At 48.7% G+C, this 14,380-nt stretch overlaps 1 protein-coding gene across 2 annotated transcripts in view; it reads left to right on the forward strand.

Moving 5' to 3' along the window:
* PPDPFL (pancreatic progenitor cell differentiation and proliferation factor like) overlaps positions 1–14,380 on the forward strand; it is a 153,174-nt gene that overhangs the window by 1,022 nt on the left and 137,772 nt on the right. The gene's annotated exons all lie outside the window — the stretch shown is intronic.

Consider the following 14,380-nt stretch of genomic DNA (forward strand, 5'->3'; position numbering starts at 1 on the left):
CCGGCAGGTGCGGCGTTTCTAATAGGACTGCAGGGAACAGATGAGGATGATGGATGTGTCCTGATACACGCACTGCGAGACCTCAGTGATTTGTCAGGTGCCAGGGCTGTGGCAAATACTTAGTCCTTCGAGATTGTCGGGGTGCTCGTTATAAAGACAAGCAGCCCAAAGCGTGGCTGTCAGGGCTTAAGAAGAGGAGCCACGGGCCGCTCCCGTCCCCACCAGGGGTGCTGAACAGACTCCCTGCTGGCTTGTCTGGGGAGCAGCCTCCACGGGTAGGAGCACCTCGGTGGACGAGTTCAGGCGTCTGGGCAGACCTCACGCACTGGAAGCTTCTCGAGCACCTTTGGGGAGCAAATCCGTTCTTCCTTCATAAGCTTCCGGCCTGGGGCCCGCCATCTGTGTTCCCTTAAAGTGGAAAAGCTAATGGAGGGGCAGTGCCACAGGAGGCTGATTAAGAGTCAGCGCTGTTCTGGCAGCAGAGATCCTGCACCTGCCGGGAAACCCTGGTGACGCGTCCTACTCCCAGCTCCCCTCCCCCCAGGTCTTTCTTCTATGTTATTCATTTAGCCAAAACTTTACAAATTCACCATAGAATCTCTCTCGTGTCTCTGAGAGCATTGTGGAACTGGCCTCACCAGACGGGCTTGCAAACCTTTCTCAGGGAAAGCAGGCATTTACTAGGGGCGTCTTTTGTCCACATGCTGGCAAACATCAGAGCGTTCTCTACATTCTTGTGACCTTCTGAATTTAATATTTTTAGACCTCAGAACGAGCTGTGGGCCTGACAGAGTCTGCTGAGGGCATCTCAGAGCCGGTTGTAATTTCTGTCCCTAGGTTTAGTTGCTTGTGTGGAGGAGATGCAGCATTGCATCCCAAGGGCTTTTTCCAAGAGAGGCAATTAGACCTGAGCAGTAGTTACCTCATATCAAATCAATCAGTAATAGAATAATCAAAAACTGGGCTGAATTTGTGCTGTGCATGAAGTGATCATAGAACTTTCCAGAGTTCAAGCAGCTTTGAGATGGGTGCTTCTGTGAATACAAAAGTACGTTAAAGCGACTGTGAAAGCTATAGATGCTTCCTTTAGTCTTGTGTGCAAACAGTTTTCTCTTAGACTCACAATTCATTGGAATTTTGCCATAATAAGGAGCTTGGACGTCGAATTGATGAAAGTGTTTCCCTCAATGTGGACCTTTTACGATGGAGGCGTTTGGAAGCTGTGGGAAATGACATCCCAGAACTGATTTCCAAGTATATTAAAATCTATTGTGAAATTACTTTCATGAAAGGAAAATGTAAAGGTTGGTTATCTACATAATTTCTATGCATTTGTACCAGTTGTATGTTGTAGGGCGAGTAATGGGAAGTTCTGTGGGGACTTGAGCCAACCTTTTGGGCAGGTGACCCCCCCCCCCCCCCCCCGATCTCTCACTGCTTCCTCTCCGCTGTGCCTCTCCCCCAGCCCCTCTGACCGCCCGGCGCCGTCTCCCCCCAGGGCTCCTGCCCGCCCTTCACCCCAGCCCCTGAGGCACCTCTTCAGAGAGGGGAGTCAATCCGTCCTGTCTCTGTCCTCCTGCTTTGCCTCGGGGCGACCCTTCCAGTGCTTTTGCCACGGTGCGTGATGACTCTCTCCGATCGCTCCTCCCCACTGGACCGTGGATGACATGATCCCCCTTTCCCCGTGTTTGTGTCTGTTTTTACCTCTGAACCCCTGTGCGTGTCACCGGCCTGTCATCCTTCGGCGTTTGCCAGCACAGCCCAGGCTCCGTGGCCCACACTCGGGGAGAGGAGTCGCCTGAGCAGGAGGAACCCGGAGCCCCTCCCTCCGCAGCCCCCGTCCTGGAGACCCCTGAACGCACAGCGGGGCCTTTAAAGGGCTGGGGGGCGAAGAAGAAATTTTCCGAATACGCACACCAAACACTCACTGCTGCTAACACATCTCTAGGTCGTTTCTGGGAACCTTAAGCAAGGGACCGGTGGGAAAGGCAGATACCCGAGGTCTCCTGAGGTCGGGGCCCTCACGTCTTACATATGCTTGTGATGCTGGAAACTACGGAGTGGCCTGTGATTAGTAATGACTGGGACAGCACTAGTCAGCCAGCAGGTTGAGTAAGGGAGCTGACCCTCCAAGCCTCACGGAGCTGCCCGCGATGTCCTGAGGAAGCCACTGGGCTCCCTCCTGTGGCCTGCTGGGTCCCGGGCCCAGAGCCTGGCTCTGGCCACTGTGCTGTCGGAATCACCCCCCCAGGGACTTGGGACCTGCCCAGGGCTCCCTTGTGCCCAGTCCTCAGCAGCACTCAGGACTGCCACCCTTCTTAAGCTGGGTCATTAGTGGGTGTATAGTGCAGACTCCTTGTGATTTTCATTTGCATTTCCCGATGACTACTGCGTTGAATTTCTTTTGAACATTAGGTTGTAAGCATTCTTTATGTGTTAGGAATGGAGTACCGTTATCAGAGTAAAGTCTGTGACTTTTATTCTTTTACTAGTGGCCTTTGAAAAGCAAAAGTTTTGAGTTTTGATGAAGTTCAATCTACCACAAGTTAATTTTATGGTTCATGCGTTTTGTGCGCTGCTTAAAAATATTTTCCTGGGGCTTCCCTGGTGGCGCAGTGCTTGAAGAGTCCGCCTGCTTATGCAGGGGACGCGGGTTCGTGACCCGGTCCGGGAAGATCCCACATGCCGCGGAGCGGCTGGGCCCGTGAGCCGTGGCCGCTGAGCCTGCGCCTCCGGAGCCTGTGCTCCGCAACGGGAGAGGCCACAACAGTGAGAGGCCCGCATACCGCAAAAAAAAAAAAAAAAAAAAAAAAAAAAAAAAAAAAAAAAAAAAAATTTTCCTAATCCAAAGCCATAAAGATTTTTTTTCCTGTAGTTTTTACATGGTTTATGGTTTTACCTCTTACATTTAGACCGCTGGTTTCCTTCAGTTAATTTTTGTATGTGTCTGAGGTAAGGATTAATGTTCATTATTTTTCATATGGGTATCTGATTTATATTAAAGACTATTCATTTTCCATTGAATTAGTCCGGCATTTTTGTCACATACTTATATAGTGTGGGCTTAGTTTTGGACTGTGTATTCTGTTCCATTGATCACTGTGGCTGTTCTTTTGCCAGTATCACACCGTGCTCATTTCTGTAGTTTTATAGTGAATCTTCAAATCAGGCGGTGTAAATTCTGTAATGTTGTTCTTTTTCAAAATTGTTTTGATTAATTAACAGTCTTTTCATTTCATATGACTTTTAGAATCAGCTTGTCAATTTCCAAAGACACAAAATCCTGCTGAGGTGTTGCATTACATCTATATAGCAATTTGGGTAGAACTGGCGCCCTCACTAAGGTTTTGACGTTTCTGATCCACGGGTATTGGTACATCTCTCCGTTTATGTAGGCCTTCATTCGTTTCTCTCAGCATGGTTTTGAGGTTTTAAGTGTACGCATCGGAGCACGTGTACGTGTATTCATAGTATTTTTGATGCTAATATACATGCAATGTTTAATATTGCAATTGTTCTTTGATAGTACATAACATATAATTGATATTTGTACACTGATCTTGTATGCTGGAAACATGCTACACTCATATATTCTTCTACTCGAGTTTTTGTAGATTATTGAAGATTTTCCACATTGATGATTGTGTTCTCTACAAATAAAGGCATTTTTACTTCTTCTTTTCCAATCTGTATGCCTTTTAAAATCAGTATTGGGCCCGTTCCCTCCAACACAGGGAACAAAGCGAGGTCCCTGCCTTCGCCCCCTTCCAGCGTGACTCTGAAGAGCAGCGGTGAGCGCGGGCCCCCGCTTTGCTTCCTGTGTCGGAGGGAAGGTGCACATCGTTCCGCATCACACGTGCTGTTTGCTGCAGATTTCTCACAGATGGCCTACCTCAGACTAGGAAGCGCTCATCTAGTCCAAATTTCCTGAGCGTGTTTGTCATCGTGGGGTTGTTGAGTTTTTACTGCTCGCCCGCCCCTCCCCCCGCCGGAAGTGGCACCAGCGTCTGCTGGTTGAGCTGCACACCGCCGAAAACGCAGGCAAAGCTGCAATGCCTGTCTTTGAGGAAAACAGATGACTCACGGCTCATCCTGGACCTCGAGAGTGTTTGCATCCTCTGCCGGGCTCTGAACAGTAAGCATCAGTGCAGCACAAAAGGGTCCACCGTCATGTCCCCACCCTCCCTCGTGGGGAATTATTGTCGAAGTTCCGTAGCATTTTAAGGCTCCGTTTTTAAAAAGTTGACTACACTACTGACTTTGATCACTTTGAATTAACTTCCTCACTAAAGCCTACAAATGACTTTCAATTGTCTGGTGCTATCTCTATAGCCTTACTCAGGGGTTTTTGTTTTGTTTTGCTTTTTCCCTGTGGTCAAAGCTTCACAGCTTCACATTTTCTTTTCTTTTTTAATTTTTAATTTTTAATTTTTTATTTTTTTGCGGTATGCCGACCTCTCACTGCTGTGGCCTCTCCCATTGCGGAGCACAGGCTCCGGACGCGCAGGCGCAGCGGCCACGGCTCACGGGCCCAGCCGCTCCGCGGCACGTGGGATCCTCCCGGACCGGGGCACGAACCCGCGTCCCCCGCATCGGCAGGCGGACTTTTGACCACTGCGCCTCCAGGGAAGCCCACATTTTATTTTCAATGAAACAGTCTTTTTATTTAACACTTCCTTTTGTGTGAGAATCTACTTTCTTTGGCATCTCTATTATTTAGAGACTCAGTCAGCATTTTGCTCTTGAAACACAGTTGATCAAGCACCATAAGCTTAGACGTGTTAGACATACATGGTGATGGTTAGCAGCGCACACTTCATATTCCTCCCGGTCCTGTGGGGAGACCACCCTTCTCAGCCCTTCACATCAAGACAGGACCGTATCACTGGGTCCTGGCCAGAGGGACGCGGGCCGAAGTGAGAGGGGCTGCCCCGGCCTGGCCACGCCACTGATCTCTGCGTGGTCCCCTTCGAGCAGCTGGGCGGGGGCGGGGTACACGTGTCAGGAGCCTGGGGCTCCGCGGTAAATCCTTGGGGGACAGACACTCCTGAGAGCGTCCTGGTCAGGGCGACCTTTTGTGGGCACTGAGTGAGCGGAAGATCTTCACTGCTCTACAGCGTTGGGAGCTTGGGGGTCGCATGTTACAGGCCGCCTTCCCTGAGCGACACCTACCGTCCAGCAAAGCGGGGCAGCCCGTCCCCCGACCGGAACGGGATACGCTCCGTCTTTAATGCTTCAGACGAACATAGCTATTTTATGTGCATCTTCCAGTTGCGTTTGCTGAAGAATGAATGATTTATAATCTTGACATACTGTCTCCAGAAAGAGCAAGTGTTGCCCCAAAGCTCTTTGGCTTTTTTTTCTCTTACTATGAAGCAATAGACCCCAAGTGAGATTTACAAATATTTCTCATTAAGTGAATTAAAAATAAAGTACTATGTTGAGTATTCCCAACCCTTAAGTATCTTAAAAATTTGTAAATATTATTCTCTCCATTGTACACGCTTAGTTTTAATTGTCTTACTGCTCATGTTGTCATTAGTTTATATTGTAAATCACGGCCCACTCTCACTTCAAGCTTCCTCTCCAATGATTCATTTGTAATCTCCTAAATGGGATAATCTTTCTAGTTTATAAGTGTGTGTTTCTTTGTGGCCAGCTTCTTGCAGATCTGACTAGACGGTCCTACTCTCGGTGGGAGAGCCCCGTGGGAGGGGGGCGGGCTTCTCTGTTCCCTGCTTGTGGGCTTGTGCCTTTTGTGTCTCTGTTACCCTCAAATCGGGGTTTCTGCGAAGGAATGATCTCAACCTACTTGTCCTTTTTTTTCAGGGCTAGTTCAGTCAAAACCAGAGAATTTAATCCCAAACTCCGCTTAACCAGGCACATGTTTAAGGGCTCTGGAAGCAGAGAAACGAATAAAGGGTCACATCCTCCCCCGCACATCTGAGAACAGTGCTCTTAGGACACGCATGTGACTGTCCTACAAACGGGAGAACACATGGTCTTGAGAGCCTGCCCTGTAATACACGCTGTCACTTAAACAACAGCAACAAAAACTCATTCTAATAATAACTCACGGTGAGACAACTGTTGCGCTCAGTGATGTGTGAGAGCTGTTGTGACTTTTCTTTGTTGCTCTCGATGCTCTGAGGTGTCACACCTGAGCATGTAGCCTCGCCTATTACTTCAGACAGAAAATAGAGGTCGTCCTTCACGAACCTTCTAAATTTTCACCTCTTCCCCGGCTACCGTCAGGGAGTCCACCTACCCTTCCTTCCTGTGTCAGCAGAGGAAGTGTTTTCTCTCGGACAAGAATTAGAATCTTTATAATGTTTCCAAAAAGCACACCAAATTCCCTTCAGTTTTTTTAGCTTAAATTCACGTGTCATTTTCAATGACATCCTTGAAACTTTGGAAATAGGTCTTCTATTTTTTTCATCCCCATTGTTTCTGAGCATCTGCCTACCTTGAACCGTATTGTATTCTGTGAGGTGATATCACATCCTGTGCTGAAGAGAGATCCAGTTAAACAATAAAGAGTCCCAGCTAGAGCTTCAGTTATAATGACATCATTCGACATGTCAGAGTTTGGTTCGAGTTTGTAGATAATTAGTTTCCTACAATTTTCTGGCCGTTCGTCATCACTTTTTAGGGCTCAGTGGATTTCAGCCTCAAGATGAGAAGAACCTTCACTTTCTCTTTTACATCGCACAGGGGGTTGTACACCGAGTAGAAACAGCACAGTTTGCTACACTCGGAGGGTTAGAGCCAACGGATTCTTTCCTCTAATAAGATTTTATACATTTGCATCTACTTTGTTCAGGGAGCGCTTAGGAGGAATCAGATACACCCCCTTCTTCTCCTTGTCCTTGTCCTTCTTTGTTCATCCCTGGTGAAATCAGTTCCTGATTGAGGTCAAGCTCTGCCCTGGCACATCTCTTACAGCTCACGCGACTGTTTGGGGCTCACTTAGGCAAGGGGTCGAGGAGCCAAGCCTCCTGAAGTTGTTCCGGCTGCTTTTCCCCAAAGTCTCCAGCATTCGCCTATCAACTGACTCCATGTCAGTGCAGCTTCACGATTGTTGAACCTTTTTGGATTCCCCTGAAATAGAACCATTCAGTTCAGACCTGGGAACCTATGAAACGAAGTGTGACTAACACTGATCTTAGAGAACGCGGTTAATGAGACAAGTGTCTTAGGAGACACAGGCTAAATCCCCGACTAAGCAGCATTGTCTTATAATCACCGTGGCACTGATGGATTGGTTTTCTGAGGAAGGCAATGCTGCATTTGGGAAGCGGGCTTTGTGGCTGGGGTTGTGGATGCTGCCGGGATTAGGGACGGGATGGGACCAGCAGGAACTCGGGAGATGAGAGGAGACGTCAATCTCAGTAGAAAGAGAGTGATTCAGGTTGTCTCCTTGCGGTTGATGGAGGGCTGCCAGTAAGAGGTTCTCAGGGATCGGCCGAGCTCTGGCGCATTCATTTCTCTTTCAGTCTCATTGAGGACATAGATGTGGCCTCTCTTCGGTGGTCAGAGAGCCTGGCATTTAAACAAACATGAGACAGGTTGCAGAGCCTTGGAGGTTGATTCCATTCTAAAGCGTTTCTTCTTGTTCTGGAAATCAAGTTCTTAAATGTCTCTGTGTCAAAGTCTTGTTTCAGTCGTGGATGTTTATCATTACGTGTGTGTGTCCACATAACCTGGTAATAGCTAGTCCAGTCAGTCCTTATTCAGACTTAAAAATGGTTCATTTCCCCACTTCCTTTTTATGAGCAAAGCTGTGGGTCATGGAGAAACGCAGTGCAGGGAAGGCACTCGGAAACGCCCTCGGTGATGCCAGGGTCCTGGTCCCAACTTTGCAGAAGGTCTGGTGTGAGGCTTTGCTGCGAAAACAATGCCAGCTCTAGTAGGAGAACTGTGAGTTTCGTATAAACAAATATATTTTGAGGCACTTTCAGAGTTATTCTCTTAAGAGTAGCTGAAAAATTGCTCTTTGACTAGACCTGCAGAGGGGGTGTCCTCTCCAGCTGGCCCTGGGCGCCCTCACCGTCCGCCTCTCGCGACAGGGCCCTGGCTGGCCTTCCAAGTGGGCGGTGGGTCCCCCCTTCCCCTGCCACCTCTGACTTGCTGGGTCACCTCTGGGACAGAACTGCTTGCATGCGGGCCCTGGTCCCTTTCCGCTGAGGCCGCAGACTTCTGAGCTTGCTGGGTCTCTGTGAGGCATCGCACAGATGTGTTTACATTTACAGCAGCGTTGGAAAGAGAGAACCTGTGAAACAGTCCAAATGTTGCCTCTAAGATGGTCACGAAATGCCTCGGTTTATTTTTCTCCTTGACTCACTCAGAGAAGCGCCGATTTCCCCCAGCCCGTGCGCCCTGAGCTGGGGCTCGGTGCCTCCTGTGTCTGGCCCGGGTCGCGGCCACGTTCCTACAGCCTCTGGACCCCAGTCTGCTTCACAGTCGTTACTTTATTCCCTCCTCAGCGGTACCCTCGGAAGCATTTCCTGATCTTCTGGGGGCAGAAGCCCATGATCCGAGTAACGCACAAACCAGCCAATCAGAGGCAGGGCTGGACCTGAGCCAGGACCGCTCTGCACCCGTTACGCTGTCCCCGGGGCCACAGCTCTGTCATCCCGACTTCCTGCCAGACGTAGGGTCGGAGGCTCGCGGCCCCTCTGCTGACCTCCGCCGGCCCCTGTGTGCTGTGGGCCCACCAGCCACTCCTTCACGGCCCAGCGGAGCCTGGGGGGCCCCCAGAAAGTGGGGCTTGCACAGCCCCCGTCTCTCCTCTTTACTGTTGGTCCTGACGCCAGTTGTTTTCATTCAAGGTCCTCAGGAACGACTCCTGAGAAATCAGTCCATCTTGGACGGAGTCTCCTGTTGGGGTCAGGTCTCTTTGCCACCTCCCCATGGTGACAGGCTTGCAACTCACAAGGCTGCCGGCCAGTCCCTGGCCTCGGCCTCCCCTGCGGGTGGCATTGGCCTCATTTGTGTTGCCGCAGGGTCTGTGACGTAAGAGACCCCGGGGGGTTCATGTGTCCTTTTCTAGGATCTGGGATGGAGAGTCTTCCTATTGCCCGGGCCCATCTCTGCGGGGCCGGAGGGGAATTCGCATGGAGGGGCTCAGGTCTCTGAAGGGTGCAGTGGAGCAGAGCCGCCCGCGGCTGGGAGCTCATCACCTCGGGTCCGAGGGAAACCACCGTGTCTGTTTTCACCCCGCGGGTTGTTCCCGGGTCTCTCTGCCAGCTCAGCGTGCGGGTGGCGCTCTAAGACCTGCAGGAGAGCAGCCACGAGTCACACGTGCCCCGTGTGAGAGCCTGACGGGCACCGGGGGTCAGGGGAGAGGCCTCCCGGGCAAAGAGGCCCCAGGGAACAGGCGACGGCGCCTGGAGGACACTGCAGGGAGGGGAAGCGCTGCCCGGGGGCCGCGGGTGACGCAGGGCTGAGCCGGCTGTGCCCGCGCCGCCACGGCCGAGAGCCACAGGCAGCTGTCAGCCCCCGGGCCTGCGTTTGGTGACCTGGGCTCAGCTCAGCAGCCTAAGAGCCGGAGTGGGCACCGCTGCCCCCAGGCCGTGGCCTGACCCCCAGCCCCGGCCGCCCTGTCGCAGCGGGTCCGCGACAGCACAGACTCGGAGAAGTGGCACCTCTTTCCAGGGGACTTGGCCCCGCGGGGAGGGGGGGGGGGAGGCAGGCCGGTGGCTTCCAGGGACCCCGCGGGGCTCGGCCACGCATGTTAGGAAACCCCTGCGGGCGAGGGGAGGTAGGCGGCCCGGGTGACTCTCACCTACGGGGCGCCGGGCGGCTGCCCTCCCCCGGGGCCGTGTCCAGGGCTGACACCCTTGCGGCCGCGTCCCGTGGTGCAGACCCGCTCGCCGGGCGGGCGACTCATCCCCTCGCCGCCCCGGGACCCCCTGGGACCGAGTGGCCGCGGGAGCCGTGAGGTCACACAGCCGCCCCGGGGACACGCTCACTTCCTCCCTCTGTGGGCTGGTGCAGAGGGAGGAACTGCTGAAAATAACCGGGAGCGAGGTCACCGAGGGAGAGCCGGCAGGCGGTCCCCGTGCTTTTACTAACGCGGACTTTCTCGGGCTTGAGGAAGTACTTTGTTTCAAAAATAGCTGGTGCTTTTCCAGGAGGAGCCTTGGAGCAGAGCGGTCCCCTTGGCCTGTGAGGCATCGCTCCTGCGGCCGGGCTGCCTCGGTCCTGCCCTGCGCTGCCCAGATATTTGTGCCTGGGGCAGGGGACAGGGACCAGCAGGAAGGGAGAGCCCTTCCTCTTCTGGAGGTGGAATCAAGGGTGTTGAGCATCTGGAAACACAGCCGAGGGCCTGGACAGGTCGGTTAAGGATAAAGATTTCCTGAGAACAAATTCTGAGCTTGACTAATCGGAGTTTGCCAGCACTTAGCACCAGGGAAGCGTGTTTTAACAGGTAGAAGCCTGGAGGTGGAGGGTAGGCACCCGAAAGGTGGCAGGAAGCCTCTTCATCTCGCTTTCGAGAACAAGCTACGCTTATCCAGTACTGACCGTGTGCCAGGCAGCGCTCCTGGCACTTTATCTGTTTAACAGCATCCGGCCTCAGGTGAGCCCCAGGCGGTAGGTTGTTTCCCCCTCTGAGCTGCGCTGGAGGAAGCCGAGGCCCGGAGAGGCGTGGGTGCTTCACGCTGGGGTCAAAGGGCGAGCTTCGCCTCACAGGGGCTTTGTGTCCATTCCAAGTGCACTGGCGGCTGCTCCTGTGCCACATGCGCGTGCGTACCTGCGCGTGTGTGCACGTGGATGCGTGTGTGGGCGTGATGCACACGTGTGTGATGTTTTTGATGGGCGTGCATGTGCCGGCACGACTGCAGTCACAGTTCCACTGACTTTCCCATCCCCGGGGGCCACTTGTTCTCTGAGGCTGGTGCCTCGTGTGTCACTTGCCATTTCTTATTGGCCTGTGGTCCCTGGAAAGCCTTCCCCCTGGAAGACGGATGTGGTGGATGGTGCCTTCTGGGTAGAGAATGCTGTCTCCACTGGACGCACTGTGGGGTGTTTCCAGCGTGGGAGCTCGCAATGCAGCCCGGGTCCTGCTCCGAGGCTGCTCTGTAGAGACTTTGACTTCTCGGCCGAGGGCAGATTTAGTTTATGTTATTATATGCCTTGTCAAGCAGACTTCTTCCTGCCAGAGAAGTTCAAGGCGAAGACCAGAATATGAAAAGTAAACATCTGTTTGTGAGGGTACATGAGCATACTTGATTACTTTGTATGCTTTACCACATTTTATATGATGTTTTAGACTTGACCTCACTTCGTTGCAAGGAATCCTCTTTTTTCAAACAGATCAAAAATTCATTGGTGTTTATAGCAAAACCTCATCGAGTCAGGCTGCCCCATGTCACACATCCTACGCAGTTACAATTTAAATTTCTAAAGCTATGAAGAATTATTTGCTTAAAATGAATAATACACCCAAGGCTTGGGGCTACATAGACGCGTTTCTCTGTTCAGTTATGCTTTACATGCAAATCTATGTGCTAATTATAGCACAGACTTCGTTCTTCATTAATACCCTCCAACCTTTTAATGGTTCAGATTACTACATATGCAATTCCTGAAAAGATCTGACAGGAAAGTACTTTAAAGTTTTTTATAATCCAAAATGTTTGTGTTTTGTATCTTACTCCTGCCTGTGGCCTCATCAGCGCCCTTCATATGCCTGCTTTGGAATGCTTATCAGATTCTATATTAATTATTTTCTTATCTGCTTTCTCATAAACACTGTGATTCTGTCAGTTATTCAAAAGGCCTAGAACAGTCCTTCCAGATGCTGGGGGACTCAGGGATCCTACGTCTTCTTGGCCCCTGGCAGTTGCTCAGACTTGGCTATTCATTCTGCCTGGAGGTATAACTTGGTGCTTCTATTTTCCAGAATAGATTTTATACAATCAATGTTAATTCTTCTATAAAGGTTTGGTAGCATTCCTCAGGGAAACTATCTGTGCCTGAAGATTAACTTTTGGGGATGCTTTTTGTTACAAATTGGATTTCCTTAGTAGCTAAGGAATAGTTTCCTTAAAAAGCTACTCAAATTCCATATGTCATAATGGGTAAGTTGTGGTCATTTGTGCTTTTCAAGGAATCAGTCGACTCATCTAAGTTGTCACATTTATGTGTGTAGACTTGTCCATGTTACTCCCTTATTATCATTTTCATGTCTGCAGGATCTGTAGTAACATCCCCATTTCATGCCTGATATTGGTAATTTGTGACCTCTCTCTCTCTCTCTCTCTCTCTCTCTCTCTCTCTCTTTTATTTTTTGTAAGTGTTACAGGAGGTTTGTCAGGGTTGTTGATCTTTTATTAAAAAAAACTTATTTCATGGGTGTTCTCTATTGTTTTCATGCTTCTAATTTCATTGGTTTCTGTCCTTTTCCTTCCATTTGCTTTGTTTACTTTGCCAGGTCTCAAGGTGGAAGCTTAGATCATTGACTTGGAAATTTCCCTCTTTTCTGAGGTAAGCATTTAGTGCTACGAATGTCCCTCCCAGCGCTGCTTTAGCCACATCCCACACATTTTATTATGTGGCATTTTCATTCAGTTCAATGAGACTTCCTCTTTGACCCATGGACTATTTAAAAGTGCATTGGTTAGTTTCCAAGTGTTTGGAGGTTATTTTCCATTTTGGATTTCTAGTTTGGCTCTGTTGTGGGCAGCAAGCATTCTGTATGATTTTAATTCTGTTAGATTTGTTGGTTTTGTTTTCTGACCAAGATATGGTCTCTCTTGATGTGTTGAGTAGATCCTGTTGGTAGATGGTGCTGCTGAGTACTTCCATATTCTTGGTGGTTTTCTGAATAGCTTTTCCATCAAGTGCAGAGAGAGGCATGTTGAAGTCTCCAAATACAGTTGTGGGGTTGCTGTTTCTCCCTTCAGTTCTATCAGGTTTGTTTCAAAAATTTTGCAGTCCTGTTGTTTGGCGCATACACATTTGGGATTGCTGTGTCTTCTTGGAGGTCTGACCCTTTAATCATATTTCACTGTTCCTCTCAGTCACTGGTTATTTTCTTTGCTCTGACATCTCCATTAGCTGATATGAATATAGCTTTTGATAGCTCCTTTCTTTTGATTAATGTTTGCATGATACATCTTTTCCTATATAGTTTCTTAAAGACAATATATAGTTGTGTCACAATTTTCAATCCACTGGGCCAATCTTTGTCTCTTAAGTGCTGTATTTACATCATTTCACTTAATGTAATTATTAGTTGTTATGGTTGAAACCTACCATTTCATTTTTCTTTTCTACTTACGTATATTTTTTCTTTTCTCTGTGTCTTTTTATCTGGCTTTCTCTGGGTTAATTGAACACATTTTGGAGTTCCATTTTGATTTATCTCAGTGTTTTTAAATGTTTCACTTTCTGTAAGTTGTTATTGTTGTTTTAATCCCTGTCTACTGGTGTCAATATCTTCCAGTTTGAATAAAGTTTGGAAACTTTACCTCCCTTTATATCCCATTTATAACCTTGTTTAAAATACAATTGTATTATATATTTTTCTCTACATACTTTTGGAGCTACATCAGAAAATGTTACAACTTTTTGTTTTAGCCATCAAGGGTAATTTAGAAAACTCAGTAGGAGAAGGATAGGTATTGTCTAGATACATATTTTTACTCTTTGCATTGTTCTTATTTCCTGCTCTTCCAAGTTTCCCTCTTTCAGAAATTCCTTTCTGTCTAGAGAACTTCACTTATCTATTCTGTGGGGTTAGTTCTGCTAGCAGCAATTTTTTTCCTTATCTGAGAAAGTCTTTGAATTCCCTTCATTCTTAAAGGGTATTTTATGAGTATAGGAATCTGGGTTGATAGTTCTTTTACATCTTAAAAAATATTGTGGACTCTAATTTCTGGAGAGAGCTTCACTCTCATTCAAATTGTTTTTCCCCTAGAGAAAAAGTCTTCTTTCTCCTGCTATTTTCATGAATTTTTTCTTTGTCTTCACATTTTAGTAATGTGAATATGATGTTTCTTGGAATGGATGTCTTAGGGCTTATCCTGTTTGGGATTTTCTCAGCTTCTTGAATCTGTAGGATTATGTCTTTTGCCAAATTTGGAGATTTCGGAGTCATTATTTCATTGAATAGTTTTCCAGACACTTTCTTCCCCCTTTCTTTCAGGGACTCATGCCACGAATGTGAGAATTTTCTTTTAAATCTGCCTACAGTTCCCTGTGACTTTGTTCATCTTTCTTTTATCTTTTTCTTTTCTTTTTTCTACTTTTTTTGGTATTGTTCAGATTGGGTAATTTCTGTTGTTTACTGTCCAGTTAATGGATTCTTCCTTTGTCCTCATGTTGTTGAGTCCATGTGTTGAGTTAAAATTTTTTTTTCAGTTATTGTATT

The sequence above is a fragment of the Kogia breviceps genome, chromosome 17 (genome assembly GCF_026419965.1).
Source record: "Kogia breviceps isolate mKogBre1 chromosome 17, mKogBre1 haplotype 1, whole genome shotgun sequence".
NCBI classification, from domain to species: domain Eukaryota; kingdom Metazoa; phylum Chordata; class Mammalia; order Artiodactyla; family Physeteridae; genus Kogia; species Kogia breviceps.